The sequence below is a fragment of the Carcharhinus amblyrhynchos genome, chromosome 8 (assembly GCF_965287045.1).
Source record: "Carcharhinus amblyrhynchos chromosome 8, sCarAmb.v2.hapA, whole genome shotgun sequence".
Lineage (NCBI taxonomy): Eukaryota > Metazoa > Chordata > Chondrichthyes > Carcharhiniformes > Carcharhinidae > Carcharhinus > Carcharhinus amblyrhynchos.
The window spans coordinates 68,395,276-68,413,056 of NC_137331.1; positions in this window are offsets into that span (position 1 = coordinate 68,395,276).

Genomic DNA, 17,781 nt, shown 5'->3' on the forward strand with positions numbered 1-17,781 from the left:
TATGGTCACTGGTCCTAAAGTGATCCCTCACTAACACTTTGTCACCTGTCCTTTCTTATTTTCCAAGAGGAGGTCAAGTTTTACATAAGAACATAAGAAAGAACATAAGAAATAGGAGCAGGAGTAGGCCATCTAGCCCTTCGAGCCTGCCCCGCCATTCAATAAGATCATGGCTGATCTGTCGTGGCTCAGTTCCACCTTCCCGCCCTCTCCCCATAACCCTTAATCCCCTCTCTTATCAAAAACCCATCAACCCGCGTCTTAAAAATATTTAGCGAGGCAGCCTCCACCACTTCAACGGGCAGAGAATTCCAGAGATTCACCACCCTTTGAGTGAAGAAGTTCCTCCTCAACTCCGTTCTAAACCGCCCCCCCTTTATCTTGAGGCTGTGCCCCCTAGTCCTACTGTCTTTTTTGAGCGGGAAGAGTCTCTCCACCTCTATCCTATCCATCCCATTCATCATCTTATACGTTTTGCCCCCTCTCTAATCGGGCAATCCACATACTGAATGAAAAATTCTTCCTGAATACACTCAACAAATTTCTCTCCATTTAAACCCCTAATGCTATGGCTGCCCCAATCAACACTGGGAAAGTTAAAGCCTGCACTACCCTATTTTCTTGGAGTTATCTGTAATCTCCTTATATATTTGCTCCTTAATTTTCCGCTGACTATATTGGGGCTGGTAGTACAATCCTATCAAAGTAATCTCTCCATTCTTATTTCTCAGTTCTATCCATATAGAGTCAGTTGGCGAACCCTCAGAAATATCCCCTCTCAGTATTGCTGTGACGTTCTCCCTAATCAAAAGCACAATTCCTTCTTCTTTTGTACCTCTTGTTCTATCTTTCCTATTGCATTTGTGTGTTGGAACATTGAGCAGCCAGTCCTGCCCCTCCCTTAGCCTTGTTACAGTAATAGCAAGAATATCCCAGTCCCTTGTAACCAAGAGTTCAATCTGCCTTGCCCATCAAGACTCTTGCATTGAAATAAATGCAGTTTAATCTAGACTTCCCTTGCTCTCTGCTCTCTTTCCCAGATCATTTGTCCAGTCATATTTTGTACACACCAACTGTGTTTTATTTCTGTGAGCCTTACTAGCCCCATTCACTGAGTTCTACACAGTCTCTATACTCTGTACTGTGATCCTTTTTGATTTTTGATCCCCTGCCTTTTATTCTTCCCCTTACTGCCTTTTGCTTCTTCTTTCCTGTCCTCATATTGACTCTGTTTTAAATTGCACTTATACTAAACTTGGATGCACTTTTCTTTCCTAAAAACGGAATTCAAATTCAATCATATTATGATTGCCGTTACCTCTGGGTGTCTTCACTATAAAGTTATCAATGAATCCTATCTCATTGCACAATACAAGTCTGGGATCCAATGTGTATTTACTAATAATGGACATTTTTACATGCGTTTAAAGTCAAGGTGATGTGTAATCACACTTCTGTTTGCAGGAGGCCCCACTAGTCTAAGAAAGTATCCTGAATCATTCTACAGACACTGAGGCTCATCAAGGGGAGAGAGGGTGCCATTGTCAATGGGGTGCAAGTGACATCCACCCCCCCTAGACTGGCTAACTCTAAGGGTCAGGGACAAGAGGGGGCTACTGGGAAGAGGAAGGGGGGTGAGGAGCGGAGGCCTCAGCCTCTTAATCTGCATAACAGGTTTGAGGTTCTTGCTTCCAAGTTGGACGAGAACGAGGCAGGTGAGTTTGGTGAGCAAGCTGCACACGGTACAGTGCTGCAGCAGGACATAGGCAAAGAGAAAAGGAAAAGGAACGTAGTAATTATTGGGGATAGTGGGATGAAGGGTATTGACACTGTCCTTTGTCACAATGACAAAGTGCACAGAAGGGTGTGTTGTCTGCCTGGTGCTCGGGTACGGGATGTCGCAGCTGGGCTGCAGAGGAACCTGGAGTGGGAGGGTGAGAATCCGGTCATTGTGGTACACGTGGGTGCCGGCGACGTAAGCAAAATGCAGACTGAGGATCTGGGGAGGGAGTATGAAAAGCTTGGAATGGAATTAAAAAGTAGAACCGACAAGGTGGTTATCTCTGGGCTACTGCCTGAACCGTGTGCAGATGGGCGTAGGGTTGACCGGATTAAGGAAGTGAATGGGTGGCTCAGAGATTGGTGTGGGAGGAATGGGTTTGAATTTATGGGGCATTGGCACCAGTATTGGAGTAGGTGGGACCTGTTCGGGCGGGATGGGGTTGGTCTGAACCATGCTGGGACCAGAGTGCTGGCGAATCGAGTAAAGAGGACTGTAGACAGGGCTTTAAACTAATTAGTGGGGGGGGAGGGTGACCTTACGAGGTCTAAAGTTAAGGAGAGTGTACATGTAAGGGAAGAGGCCGAGGATGTCCCAATAATAGAGGGAGTAGGGGGTGTGAGTATAGTTGGTGGCGTTGCGGCAAATAGGGTCCAGGTGAAGGCTGGGATGAAAGCACTTTATCTGAATGCACGAAGCATTCGGAATAAAGTGGATGAGCTGGTGGCGCAGATCGACACAAATGGATACGATCTGGTGGCCATTACAGAGACGTGGCTGCAGGGTGACAGGGACTGGGAGCTGAATGTACAGGGCTATCAAGTGTTTAGGAAGGATAGGCAGGAGGGAAAAGGGGGGTGCGTAGCTCTGCTGATTAAGGATAGCATCACGGTGGTAGTAAGGGATGATATTGGAGCCAAGGAGCAGAGGGTGGAATCGTTGTGGGTGGAGATTAGGAACAGCAAAGGGAGGAAGACGCTGGTGGGTGTCGTCTATAGGCCCCCGAATAATGATCTGGAGGTGGGGCGGGCTGTTAACGCGCAAATAAGTGCGGCATGCAGGAATGGGACGGCCGTAGTTATGGGGGATTTCAATCTGCATATTGATTGGTCGACCCATGTTGGACGTGGGGGGCTCGAGGAAGAGTTCTTGGAATGCTGCCGGGATAGTTTCCTCGAACAGTATGTGTTGGAGCCGACGAGGGAGCGAGCTATCTTGGATCTGGTGCTATGTAATGAAGCGGGTAGAATTAGGGACCTTGTGGTGAAGGATCCTCTTGGGGAGAGTGATCATTGTATGGTGGAGTTTCTGGTGCAGATGGAGGAGGAGAAAGTGGGTTCCCGGACACGCGTCCTTTGTTTGAATAGAGGGAAATACGGTAGGATGAGAGAAGAATTGGCGAATGTGGACTGGGAGAGCGCGTTGGAGGGAGGGTCTGTTAAGGAGCAGTGGAGGATCTTTAAGGAGATCTTTCTTGGTGCTCAACGGAAATTTATTCCGATGGTCAAAAAGGATAGTAGGAGGAGAGGTAATAAGCCGTGGATAACAAAGGAGGTGAAGGAAAGTGTTAAACTAAAAGCGGAGGAATTTAGAGTAGCTAAGAGTAGTGGGCGAGAAGAGGATTGGGAGAGGTTTAAATGTCAACAAAGATTGACAAAGAAGTTGATAAGGAATGGTAGGAGAAACTATGAAGCTGGGCTAGCGCTTAATATAAAAAAGGATAGCAAGAGTTTTTATAAATATATAAAAAGGAAGAGGCTGGCTAGGGTAAATGTTGGTCCTTTAGAGGATGAGAAAGGGGACCTAGTGGTAGGGGATGGGGATATGGCTAAGGTATTGAATAACTTTTTTGTTTCTGTCTTCACGGAGGAGGACGTGAATAATTTGCTGGGTGTTAGCGATAGAAAGGTGGTAGGACTGGAGGGTCTTAATGACATTACTGTTACTAGAAAGGCGGTGCTCGACAGACTGGAGGGGCTGATTGTGGACAAGTCCCCAGGACCGGATGGAATGCATCCGAGGGTTCTGAAAGAAATGGCGGAGGTGATAGTGGATGCCTTGGTGGTTATTTTCCAAACGTCGCTGGATTCCGGGGAAGTGCTGGATGATTGGAAAACGGCTAATGTTACGCCGTTGTTTAAGAAGGGTGCCAGACAAAAGGCGGGGAATTATAGACCGGTTAGTTTAACACCTGTGGTAGGTAAAATGTTAGAATCTGTCATTAAGGAGGAAATTGCGAGGCATCTTGAAGGGAATTGCTTGATAGAGCAGACGCAGCACGGTTTCATTAAAGGGAAGTCGTGTCTGACAAATTTACTGGAGTTCTATGAGGATGTGTCTAGGGCGGTGGATAGAGGAAAGCCGGTAGATGTGGTCTTTCTAGATTTTCAGAAAGCGTTTGACAAAGTGCCTCACAAGAGGTTATTGCAGAAGGTCGAGTGACATGGAGTTGGGGGTAGGGTGTTAGCGTGGATAGAGGATTGGTTGTCAAATAGGAGGCAGAGAGTGGGAGTCAACGGGTGCTATTCGGATTGGCGGATGGTGACTAGTGGAGTGCCCCAGGGGTCGGTGCTGGGGCCTCAGCTTTTTACCATTTATATAGATGATCTGGAGGAGGGAACCGAGTGTAGAGTGTTGAAATTTGCTGATGACACCAAGATTGGGGGAACGGCAAATTGTGCGGAGGGTGTGGAGAGTCTGCAGAAGGATCTAGATAGGCTGGGCGAATGGGCCAGGAAATGGCAAATGGAATTTAATGTTGGCAAGTGTGAGGTGGTCCACTTTGGTAGGAAAAATGGTAGGAAGGACTATTACTTACGAGGCGAAAAACTGCAGCAGGCGACGGTGCAGAAGGACCTTGGGGTCCTTGTGCATGAGTCGCAAAAACCCAGCTTGCAGGTGCAGCAGGTGGTCAGGAAGGCGAATGGGATGCTGGCCTTCATAGCGAAGGGGATTGAATATAAAAGTAGGGAGGTCTTGCTGCAGCTGTATAGGGCATTGGTGAGGCCGCAACTGGAGTACTGTGTGCATTTTTGGGCGCCGCACCTGCGCAAAGATATTTTGGCCTTGGAGGGAGTGCAGAGGAGGTTTACTAGGCTGATACCGGAGTTGAAAGGGTTGAGCTATGAGGAGAGGCTGAATAAACTGGGCTTGTACTCGTTAGAGTTTAGAAGAATGAGAGGAGATCTCATTGAAACGTATAAGATGATGAATGGGATGGATAGGATAGAGGTGGAAAGACTCTTCCCGCTCAAAAAAGACAATAGGACTAGGGGGCACAGCCTCAAGATAAAAGGGGGGCGGTTTAGAACGGAGTTGAGGAGGAACTTCTTCACTCAAAGGGTGGTGAATCTCTGGAATTCTCTGCCCGTTGAAGTGGTGGAGGCTGCCTCGCTAAATATTTTTAAGACGCGGGTTGATGGGTTTTTGATAGGAGAGGGGATTAAGGGTTATGGGGAGAGGGCGGGAAAGTGGAACTGAGCCACGACAGATCAGCCATGATCTTATTGAATGACAGGGCAGGCTCGAAGGGCTAGATGGCCTACTCCTGCTCCTATTTCTTATGTTCTTATGTTCTTATATATTAGTACTTTCCTCTCTTGCCTTATCACTACTCTTTGGAATATCACAACTTCCCAAATTTAATCCCTTGTCCCCATTATTCAGTTTAAAACTCTCTCTACTTCCTTAGTTAAGTGGCTCACAAGAACATCAGCCCCAGCCTAGTTCAAATGTAGGCCATCCCAATGGTACAGATCCCATGCTCCCCAGTACTGGTGCCAGACCCCACGCACTTGAATCCACTTTTCCCACACCTGGTTTTGAGCCAAGCTTTTATATCCCTGATCTTATTTACCCCGTACCAATTTGCACACGGTTCAAGTAATAATCCAGAAATTATTACCTTTGATGCTCTGCTTCTTAATTCAGTGCCTTTCTGTTCATATTTACCGACATCCTTTTAATTTCAGAGGAATTACACATGGAGCATTAATTTCCTGTTCGTACCTGCCTATTGTTTCCAGCAATTTCTGTTTTTGTTACATTTTTTCAGAATCTATCATATTTTTTCAAGATTAATGACACATTGCACACGAAGAGTGAATCATATTTTTGCAACACAGCAGCAAATTTAATCAAAGCCGAAGTATTATTTTGGCTCACTTATCTCCATCCTCCTTCCTCTCCTGAGGCTTTGACTCATATAATGCATGTGGATATCTCACGTCTTCTGGAAGTTTGAACAACTGATTATTATGCATGTCAAAGCTTTACCTGTGTACAGCAGGCAATGCAGTCCTTTGAGGCATCACAATTGAGTTTGATACATCCCCTTACTTGGACTGATATTCACACATCTCCAGCAGCTAGTTGGCAAATGGGAAAAAGGATACATGTACTAGATTTCCCCTCCTTAATCTGTTGACATTAAAATTGATTGGTATAGTGGTTAAATTAAACTTGTAATCAAACAGCAAAGCAAAGAACTGTTGATAAAAGAGGATGAAGGCTGATGATACAAGTACACAGTATGAAACAGAAAAAACAGAAAAGACTTCCACTAATGTTAGCAGGAACGGACTTATTTCAATACAACAAAACAGATTAAAAAACAGTTATTTGGAACAAGTGAATTCACTACAATGGGATAAGTAATACAGCTTACAGTTAAGTGAATAATGAGTTTATTTCTCGTCATTTTTTTAAAAATGAGAGCTCAAAATATAATAGTTCATTTCAGAGAATTAAATGCTTAATTCAGCAAAATGTTTTTATGCTTTTGAACTGGCTTTGTATTAATGACGAGAGATTCAATTAGAACAACAACAGCAAAAAGGAAAAAGATAGAAAGTTGTATAGAGGTTGACATAAATTGCTACATATGAAGTTAATTAAGAATTAAATTGCCATTAATGTTTTCAGAAATGTTAATGGAAAAAGTACGAATGTAGAAGAAAAATAATTATTTGGGATAACTTTAGAACAAGAATTAATGCTGAACACGTTAGCAGAACTCAAAGTCAATAAGTCACCAGATTCTTATCACGCATACCCAACCCAACAATAATGAAATCAATCAAAGAAGAAATAAAGGCTATGACAACAATCTTTTGAACAGAAACAGAAGGTGTGTTAGAGGATTAGATTGTTGCAAATTATAAGACCTCTGCTCAAAGTCAGTGAATGGGATAAACCAGATAACTATTGACCAGTCATTCTAACATCAACAATTGGTAAGCTTCGAGAGGCGATACTACAGGATAAACTTAATAATCACCAACATTGATGAGTTAATCAAGAATAGCCAATATTCATTTGTAAATTGAAAACATATATGATTAATTTATCATAATTCATAATTAATGCACATATCTAAGAAATGATGAGTTTGAAGTTAGATTTCATAGTAGCATTGTGACATTAAACATTTTTGCTCAATTCAGTTTCCTCAGCTAAACTTTCATTCCTATCATTCTAACGTTCAGAGTGAAGAAAGTTGAATCATATTTCTCAACTCTATACCCAGAGAATAGAATACTTTCATCCAACAATTTTAAGTGATGAGTCAGGCCTTCATCAGCAATAAATTAATAAGCATCCAGCTCACAAAATACTTCACTTATGATTTTACTTCTGGTGGAGAGGACATTGTCTTGTTTTCTTTTTGCCATTAGTGTACATACCAGCCAGTTGAGAAGGAGGGTAACAGAGGAAATGGCCAATGTGTGAAACAATAGAGGTAATGTGGGAAATAAAAGCAACAAATAATTGAACAAAAGATATAAAATTATAGAAGAAATATTCATTTTTATCAGTTATATTTAACTATATGCAGGAACAGGGCATTTATTGGAGTTTCATTTGAACAGATAAAGACACACTCATTGAAATTAGGGTGTAGCTGAATTGGGAGATGCATTCTTGTAATGGTACACATTGTAACTAAATGTTAGACTGGGCAGAGATTAGTTCCAGTTCTATAATTCACCAACTGGCTTTTTTGAATATATGGGACTGTCTCTTTAAGGGCAACACAGCAAAATAAGGGTCCTGTGGCCGTTGTGACAGATCGGGACTCAATCATCCCATGGTGAAAGAGGATCCTAGGAAAAGAGACATTTTGGGAGCTATCTACAGCCATGAAATTGCCAAATCATTCTTCTTAATAAGACCTTTTTGGGTTCATTAATGAACTCTGTGAAAGTGCAGTTTTATAAACATATAACAGAGACTGGTTGCCTGAAGGTGGAATACTGAAGCTAATGTAAAGAATCCAGACAAAAGGCTACAACCCTAGTAGCTGTTGTGACAGATGGCAGGAAGAAAGTGTGGAGTGTTTTCCCAGGATTTTTTAAAAGACAGCAGGTATTTTATCTAACAGGTATATGATTTCTCTTAGAGTCTGAACTATATAATCAGTGGAGGAGTGAAGTGGATGTGGGTTACACTTCAGTTAGAGAGGAAACAAGGCAAGGCATCGTGATGTCCTTTCTACCAGAAATAAAATCAGAAGTAAAGTATTTTGTGAGCTGACTGTATTGATGCTGGTTAAGGTCTGAATCAAGTTTTAAAGTTAGTGGATGAAATTCAAGAAAGATGATCTGTTAAATAGCAATGAGGCATGTTCAGACTCTGGTGGATTGTGTGAAATACATGTTTGTTGAAAGTTGGCTTATATTATGAATGGACTGTATCTATCGTAGACTGTATACAAAATTGAGGAAATTCAAATCAGAGATCCCTGATTCAGTGCTAGCATTTAAACTGGAGGGTTGTGATAAGATGTTGTGTAAGTTCCAGGAGTGTGTTCTAAATGGAACATCCTGTTAGATGTTTGCTGCCTTTAAAAAATTCCTGGGGGAGTAATCATTTCCTGTAGACATAGTGTAACAATTGAGCATTCCCCAGTGATGCAGGAATAGAGAAATCAATGATTGCTGGACTTCAAAATGATTGAGATACTGGTTTAGAACAGTTGAAGAGTTACAGACAGAAATGAGATGCAAGTATCTTTATCAAATCTGGCTATTATAACACAAGGCAGAATTGAAACAACAGTAATGAGTGGAAAAAAATCCCAAGAAAGTCCAAAAAACAGCAAATAGGTACTTCAGGTGTGACTGAAAGCAGCAATATGTAGTGAACTATCCGAAGTGGAGAGGAAAGGTTCTCAAATGGCACATGACATGAATTCTCAGGCAGACCATGAAGATGACAATGAATTGAAAGATTGTACTAGTCTTAAGGATTTTTAGTCCTGAGGTATATGCATTAGTCATTGATTTGGTAACTGTGCAATATTGGATGGTTCTTGCACTTCGCAGTATGTGAAACAGATTGGTTAAAATGTCATCTTGATTCACTAGATAGCGAGACCTGATGCAAGGTTATGGTAGACAGAAGTGCTACTTGCCTTAGATTTGGTAATGACAACACTAAATCACTTCACCATTAGTGCCTAGTGAGATACCTATACCAGTGAGCAAACTCTCAATGAAACTTCACATACATGTGATAAGGCAATTGTTTTTGGAAAGTCCGTGGACATTATTATATCCACTTCACAAGAACTTATGCTTCTTGACAGTGTTATACAATTAATAATGGCATCACATGATAGGAATCAGCAGATAAAAACAAATAGTCATATAGATACAAAGACAATTTGCTCACTATGCTTATCAAATATTTTAAAAACCTCATTAAGCAATGCAGGAGTGGTTGATAAAAAACATAAAAGGCTAATGGGAGTGATTAGTGAGAAGTGTAAAATCTGTGCTGGGTATTGGAGGACATAACCGTGGGTGATTATAAACCTTCCACTGGCAAGTGATTTTAATGAGATAACATAGAACAAAGACAGTAATATCTTCCTTTTCAGACAAAAACATTTGTCATTGCCTCTGTAGTCATTTAACCACATGCCAGTTTCCCTTCACCAATACTCTTTATTGTGCACCAAAGGAAAATGCCACTCTCGCGACTCACAGTCAGATAGCCTTCACCTTGGACCTCCAACTTCAGTCTGGGTAAAGTTATAGGTTTAAGAACACACGCAGGCTGTTTTGCATTTGATAAAGCAGCTTGTACTCCATGATACCTACAGGTAGAATTATTAATGATCCCCCTTTTCCATCATAACACCTACCAATGTGCCTGCTTAGCCTTCGGCCAACTTATGAAGGGAGTATTTGAAGACCAGGACCTCAAACCCAACTTTCATGGTTTATAATGCAGCATTGATCCCCTCACTCCTATATGCAAGCGAACTGGAAAAGTATCACCTGTGGTGTCTTCTCAAGATCCTCCAAATCTAATGGTAGGAAAAGTGATTCAATAGCAGTGTCCTGTCACAAGTCAACATGCCCAGCATCAAGGTGTTGATCACTCAAAGCCAACTCTGCTGGGCAGGACATGTTGTTCGAATGCCTGAAGCAGCTGTACGAAAAGACACTCTCAGGAGGACAACAGAAATATTTTAGGGATGGTCTCAAAGCATTCCTTAAGAAGCCAAACTTTCCCCACCAATTTATGGGAATTGCCAACTTGTGATCAAACAAAGTGGAAAAGATTTATTTGGGAAGACGCCAAACACGTCAAAGGAAGTGAAATCAAGGCGTCAGAGAGCGTGCACAAAACCCCCAAACAACTCATCCACCCAACCCTCTAAGTACCTTCTGTCTCACATCTGGCAGAATCTGTAGATCAGGCTGTGGATTTATCAGCCACCTCAGATCTGGAATGGAAACAGTTTGCTTCAGATGGTTGCATGTAAAGTCCCTATCAATTAGGCTACAGGAAGAACAAATTCCAAATTACCTTCTATTACCCATGCTCGAGAAACTCCATTTTTTTCTGCACATTTAAATGCTTCACATGCAGAAAGATGAAAACCCAACAGGTTGAGGTCTTGGAGAAAATCTGTGGAATGCTTGTCCCCTGACACTAAGGGTCAATTTAGCATGGCCAATCTACCTAACCTGCACATTTTTGGACTGAGAGAGGAAACCGGAGCATGTGAAGGAAAATCATGCAGAACCAGGGAGAATGTGCAAACTTCACACAGTCAGTGACCCAAGCCAAGATTGAACCTGGGTCCCTGGCATTGTAAGGCAGCAGTGATAACCACTGTAGCACCATGTTGCTTGTAAGGCCTTCAGACTGCCCGAGCCTGTGATCTCAGGGACTTGAAACAGGGGTGCTGCTGCAGCAATAATAATATAAATATAACTAGAATAACTTGGGATATATTGGGTAAAGACTTTGCAGGTGTAGTAGAAAGTCTGGCACATACAGGATTAATGTGGAACTGAGTACAGTATATCCAAACAGTGATGTAACAGAACGTATGACTCACAGCTATGGGTTAAGTATAGCATTGGGCAGAGCCATATGCGCAAGCAAGCATTGTGACAACTTCTATCTTGAACCCTTTACTATTTATATGTACATAGATCTTATAATTAATAAATATTTGCAATTATATGACTTGAAACGACAAGAACTTCATTCATAATTATTGAACAATGCCCAACACCAACATGTAGATGCTAGTGTTCGCTGTACTGGAATAGATTGGCTATGGTGGCAGCTAGTTCTGGAGCACATGTATCCAGTGTATAGCTGAAATATTGTCAGGGTTGATAGTCTTTGCAGTTTCCAGTATCTTCAACCCTTTTTTGATATTATATGAGGTAAATTGGCTGAGAACTGGCATTTGTGATGCCTGGGGACCGTGAGGAGGCCAACACAGATCATACCCTCCATATTTCTGGCTGAAAATTGTTGCAGACACATAAACCTTGTCTTCTGCACTAATATGCTGGGCTTCCCCAGCACTGGGGATGATGTTTATGGCACATCCATCTCCAGCTAGTTGTTTAATTGTCCACAACCTTCATGAGTGGGTGTGGTAGAACTACAGGGATGTTATCTGATCCATTTGTTTTGGGACGACTTAGAAATGCCTATCGATAATGCTTCTTCTGGTATCTGGTAGCTTCACCTCCAGATTGGCACCCCCAACAAGGTATAAGAACATAAAGAACATAAGAAATAGGAGCAGGAGTAGGCCATCTAGCCCTTTGAGCCTGCCCCGCCATTCAATAAGATCATGGCTGATCTGTCGTGGCTCAGTTCCACATTCCCGCCCTCTCCCCATAACCCTTAATCCCCTCGCTTATCAAATACCCATCAACCCGCGTCTTAAAAATATTTAGCGAGGTAGCCTCCACCACTTCAACGGGCAGAGAATTCCAGAGATTCACCACCCTTTGAGTGAAGAAGTTCCTCCTCAACTCCATTCTAAACCGCCCCCCCCTTTATCTTGAGGCTGTGCCCCCTAGTCCTACTGTCCTTTCTGAGTGGGAAGAGTCTCTCCACCTCTATCCTATCCATCCCATTCATCATCTTATACGTCTCAATGAGATCTCCCCTCATTCTTCTAAACTCTAACAAGTACAAGCCTAGTTTATTCAGCCTCTCCTCATAGCTCAACCCCCTCAACTCCGGTATCAGCCTAGTAAACCTCCTCTGCACTCCCTCCAAGGACAAAATATCCTTGCGTAAGTGCGGCAACCAAAACTGCACACAGTACTCCAGCTGCGGCCTCACCAATGCCCTATACAGCCGCAGCAAGACCTCCCTACTTTTATATTCAATCCCCCTCGCTATGAAGGCCAGCATCCCATTAGCCTTCCTGACCACCTGCTGCACCTGCAGGCTGGGTTTTTGCGACTCATGCACAAGGACCCTGAGGTCCCTCTGCACCGTCGCCTGCTGCAGTTTTTCGCCACGTAAGTAATAGACCTTCCTACCATTATTCCTACCAAAGTGGACCACCTCGCACTTGCCAACATTAAATTCCATTTGCCAGTTCATGGCCCATTCGCCCAGCCAAAGTGTTGTTCCTGGTACAACTCCTTGAACCAGAATTAGTCCACTGGCTTGATGGTAATGGTAGAGTGAGGGACATGCTAGGCCATGATGTTACAGATGGTGGATAAATACAATTATGTTGATGGTACACAATACCTCTTGATTGCTGAGATTTGAACAGCTTGATCTGTTCAGAATTTAACTCAGTTAGCACAATGTTAATGCTGCCTACATAATGAAGCATTCTCTGCATGAACGTGTATTTTGTTTTCCATAAGGACCGTACAAAGATCACTCATGACAATATTCCCTTAAAAATATGGATATGTGACAAGTAGTTTGGTGAAGATAAGATCAAGCAGTTATTTCCCCCTTGACTCTATTGCCACCTGTTGCAGGTCAAGTCTTCAAAATATACCCTTCAGGACTCAGCTGTGTTGTTATTGCTGAGCTCCTCTTGGTGGTGGTCATTGAAGTCTCCACTCAGAATGAATTCCATTCCCTTGGCATTCAACATAATAATAATTCAGCAATTGATCATGGGAAATATCTAATAATCAGCAGGGAGGCGTTCCTTGCCCCTGTTTGAACTGATGCTATAAGACGCCAAGCAGTCCAGGATCAATACTGAAGAGTCCCAGAGTATCTCGCTCCTGAATATACACCAATGTGCCACCATGTGCCCATGTCTGGAATATTGACTGTACATTATGATTCAATGAATATAACTATGATTATCTATGTATAGCCTGCCCAATTTTGACACAAGTCCCAGATGGAGGAGAACTCCATGAGAAGGACTCCATGAGGAGGACTTTACAGGGCCAATTAGGAAGAATGTATCTTTGTAACTTCCGATGTTTAGGTCGATGCTTGAAAGCCTTATTCTTATTTGAATTTTCTCTGGCAGTTTGATACAATTGGTTAAGCCATTTCAAAGGAAAGCCACGTTTTTGAGTGTCTGGATTTGCATCTGATCCAAACAGGATGAGGATTTAAGTGATAATCTGGTAGTTCCATGATCATCACTACTGATTTTTATTCAGGATTTATTAATTGGTTGAATTTATATTGTCTGAGCCACTAGAATACGGTTCAGGAAGATTACTACTATATTGCTTCCCATTTAAAAAAAACACTCAGGGCACATGGGTGTTGCTGGCTGGCCAGCATTTATTGCCTATCCCTAGTTGCTTTTGGAGGGTAGTTGAGAGTCAGCCACATTGCTGACTCTCTACTACTCTCTGGAGTCACATGTAGGCCAGCAGATTTCTTTCCCTAAAGGATATTAGTGAACCAGTTGATTTTTCCTGATAATCAACAATGGTTTCATGGTCATCAGTGAATTCTTAATTCCAGATATTTTTAATTGAATTCAAATTCCACCATTTGCTGTGGCAAGATTCGAACCCAGATTCACAGAACATTAGTTGAGTTTCTGGACTAATAGTCTAGCTATAACACCACTAGGCTATCCCCTCACCTGTAGTTTCATAGATTACAATCTACCCCAGTATAGTTGCATAGATTACAATCTACAGGGATAAATTCCTTTCTCTATGAAGCTAACCACTCATGGCTGTTGCCTGAACTCTATCTGGTCTTGTTAAGAAAAGTAATTTGTTCAAAAAAAAACAAACAGCAGGAGATAAATTCAAAACTTCTTTCTATTCTTTCAGTCATGTCACAGTAGGATAGACAAATTCTTGAGAAGTGTCAGGACAAACTGTCCCAATGTGGGAAATTCAGTAATCTGGTACAAGAACAATAACAGGCACCTTACTTTCAATGCAAACTATTGATAAAAGTAAAGCATCATCTTTGTAATTTGCATTGAATACGAAACAAATAATCTAAGTGACAAGGCAGCTGGTTTCACATATCACCCCAAAAACTGCAACAGGCTCTTCCTGCTCCATTCTTGGGGTGTGACTACATTGTTGTTGGTATGAGAAGTAATTGCACAGATACACAAATCAGAATCATGTTAGTTGCATAATATTGGGTTGGACCAACTCAGTTAATCCTTGCTTTACAACCTAAGGTTATCATTCCTGTGATAACTTATTTTGTTTTGCTTTTTGGAGATTTTTAAAATTGTAATTTAAGAATGAAAGACAATTACCTGTCCGCTTCCTGTCCACCCACCCCAGTCAATCTATACGCGTCCAATGTTGAGAGAGAGAATATTTTCGTATTGGTGAAATAAGCATTTAATCTACAGAGGTGAGCATCCTGACCAATCGTATGGTGGGAACCTTATCTCATGGGGTCTGGAGTCCATTGCTATATTTAAAGGGTACCCAAACAGACATCCATCCCATGCTATCCCCCGACATTAACCTGGCTGTTGTTGAAGATGTTTTTTGAGTGGAACTGCTGCTACCCAACTCTATCCTCCACTTTGGATCTGTTCTTCTGTATCCCCGGAATTGATGTTAACAGCCTCTTCCATCTGTTGATCACAATTACTTGCTATCAATATACTAAATTACCGGTACTGACAATGAAAGGTCCCACGGTTCAGCAATGCCTCTCTGCAGCATCTCCTCCAGGCTGTCCAGTGAGTGATGGAAGCCTGTGGCATCCTCAGCCATTTTTAACATTGCCTCGCTGAAAATGTCAGGTAGTTGCTTGCCTGCAGAATATTCTGTCTCAATGTTGCATTGCTCCCTGATGGTCAGCTTTCTGAGCTGCCCTATCCTCTGCTGACAGCCCTTGTTGATGTACTGACCACTCCTGTGCCTGGCCCTTGTCTGCCTGTTCCTCTGAACTGGAGCTAGCAGAAGCACTAGGTGCACTTGATCCATTTTGTCTGCCTGAGGTGACCTGCGGGCAGAAGCCAGGCAAAAATCTGATCAGCTCAGTCTTTAATGACTTTCCTCCTACCCTGAACACTTTTGATCAATGGGGAAAGCTATACTTAACATTGACCACACACTGATCTCCACCAAAATCACAGTGGACAATTCCACCCTCGACCTTTATTTCAGAGAGCCCTTCTTGTTCTCACAACCATGTCCGTGGATACTTGCACAGTAATCCTGGAACTGGAAGCCATAATCTTGCATCTTCCTTCAGTGACTTTGAACTTTCCTCCATCACCCTCAATCCTCATTCCATTATCCTTAGGGGACTGCCTTAAGCTGACCATCAATCCACCCTAATTACCGTTGACCACTAGACCTTCCCTTCATCACCATTGGTCAATTCCTCAGCCCAATGGAACACGCGCTGTTACCCTCAACATCTATTCATCTTCGTTGATCCTCCTCAATCATCTTTGGCCTTCTCGTTATCTTATCCTCAATCCTCAGGCCTCCAACAATAACTTGCTCTGTATGACCCATGATCCCTCCAGAATCATTCTTGGCATAGCATCTGTAGATACTTTCCCTATGTCATGAAGCTTCCTCTGTCTGGCCTCCACAAGTCTTTGCAGGGCTGCCATCCTTGCTTCCTTCAGTCAGCAATGCCCTGTTCCCCTTTCACAGCTATCTCTTCCCTCCTTCCCTCCCTCCTGCCTTCCTCAATGGGTCACAGCTGCCATCCTATCTGTCATCGATATTTCCTCCCTGCTAATTCAATAAAGTTCCCCATACAAGAAATGACCGTTTTCATTCAGTCCAAATCCACCAGGGAGATGACCACACCAATTGCATGTCACCTTTAACTAGTGCTGATTGTGAAGTCTTGTGTTTCTCATTTGCTGCCTACTTAATTCCAAAGGTACACTTGAGTCTGTTGCAATTGTGTTTTAATGGGCGTCCATGACATGCTAATGTATTAAAAAGAGATTCCCATCACTTGCCATCATGAAGCATAATCCACACAGTCTACCTTCAACTTAATGCCCAACTTTCATCTCATTGCTGGGAAGAGTTTAATATGCAATGAGGGATACTGGATGTGTTTGGGGTACTCAATAATTCAAGTCTTTGACAGCTTTGACAAAGGGTCGTCTGAACTCAAAACATCAGCTCTTTTCTCGCCTTACAGATGCTGCCAGACCTGCTGAGATTTTCCAGAATTCTCTCTTTTGGTTTCAGATTCCAGCATCTGCAGTAATTTGCTTTTATCAAGAATTCAAGTAGCAGAAATACAAAACAGAACATGCTGGAAAAACTTATCATTGTCTGGTGGGATATGTGAAGAGAGACACAGGCCGGATTTTCCTATGGGCTGAACATGCAAAGGTCTTTTGACCTCGGATGGGATTTTCTGGCTTTGGGACGACCATGCCTGGAAAATCCTGCCCATTGAGTTAACATTTCAAGTCCATTGATTCTCCCTTGGAACATTGTTTTTAGTTCTGGGAACAGGTTTTTAGTGGCTCTTTAACTGAGAAAAACATGATTTGCATTTGTGTAGCATTTTATTGACCGCGGGACTTCCCAAAGCATTTCAAGCTAATGTTTCTAAAAAGTTTAAAGTTTATTTGGGTGGCATGGTGGCACAGTTGTTAGTACTTCTGTCTCACAATGCCAGGGATCTGGGTTCAATTCCAGCCGCAGGTTGCTGTCTGTGCAGAGTTTGCGTATTCTCCCCACGTCTGTGTGGGTTTCCTCCAGGTGACCCATTTCCTCCCACAATCCAAAGATGTGCAGGTTAGGTTGATTGGCAATGCTATATTGCCCTTAGCATCAGAGGATTGATAGGGTAAATATGTGGGGCTACAGGAATAGGGCCTGGGTAGGATTGTGGCTGGTGCAAACTCGATGGGCTGAATGGCCTCCTTCTGCACATAGGGATTTTGTGGTGATTCTGGTTACTAGCGTCACAAGTAGGCTTATGTTAACACTCTAATGAAGTTACTGTGAAAATACTGTGAAGTACTTTTGAATATTTTGTAGTAATTTTATGACAGGAAACAGGTAGCCATTTTGCTGTTTGCGCTCAGTGTGAAATTGTGTGGATGATCTGTATTTGTGACGTCATTTGGGAGACAAATATTGGCCAGGACATCAGAAATGATTCCTCTGTTCTTTTTTGGAATAGTGTCAGGGATTTATAGGGCAGAAAAGGTGAGGCCTTGTTTAAATAACTCATCCAAAAGACACCACTTCAGGGTGCAACACTCCCACAGTTTTGTGCTGGAATGTCAGTATATGTTACCAAGTCCA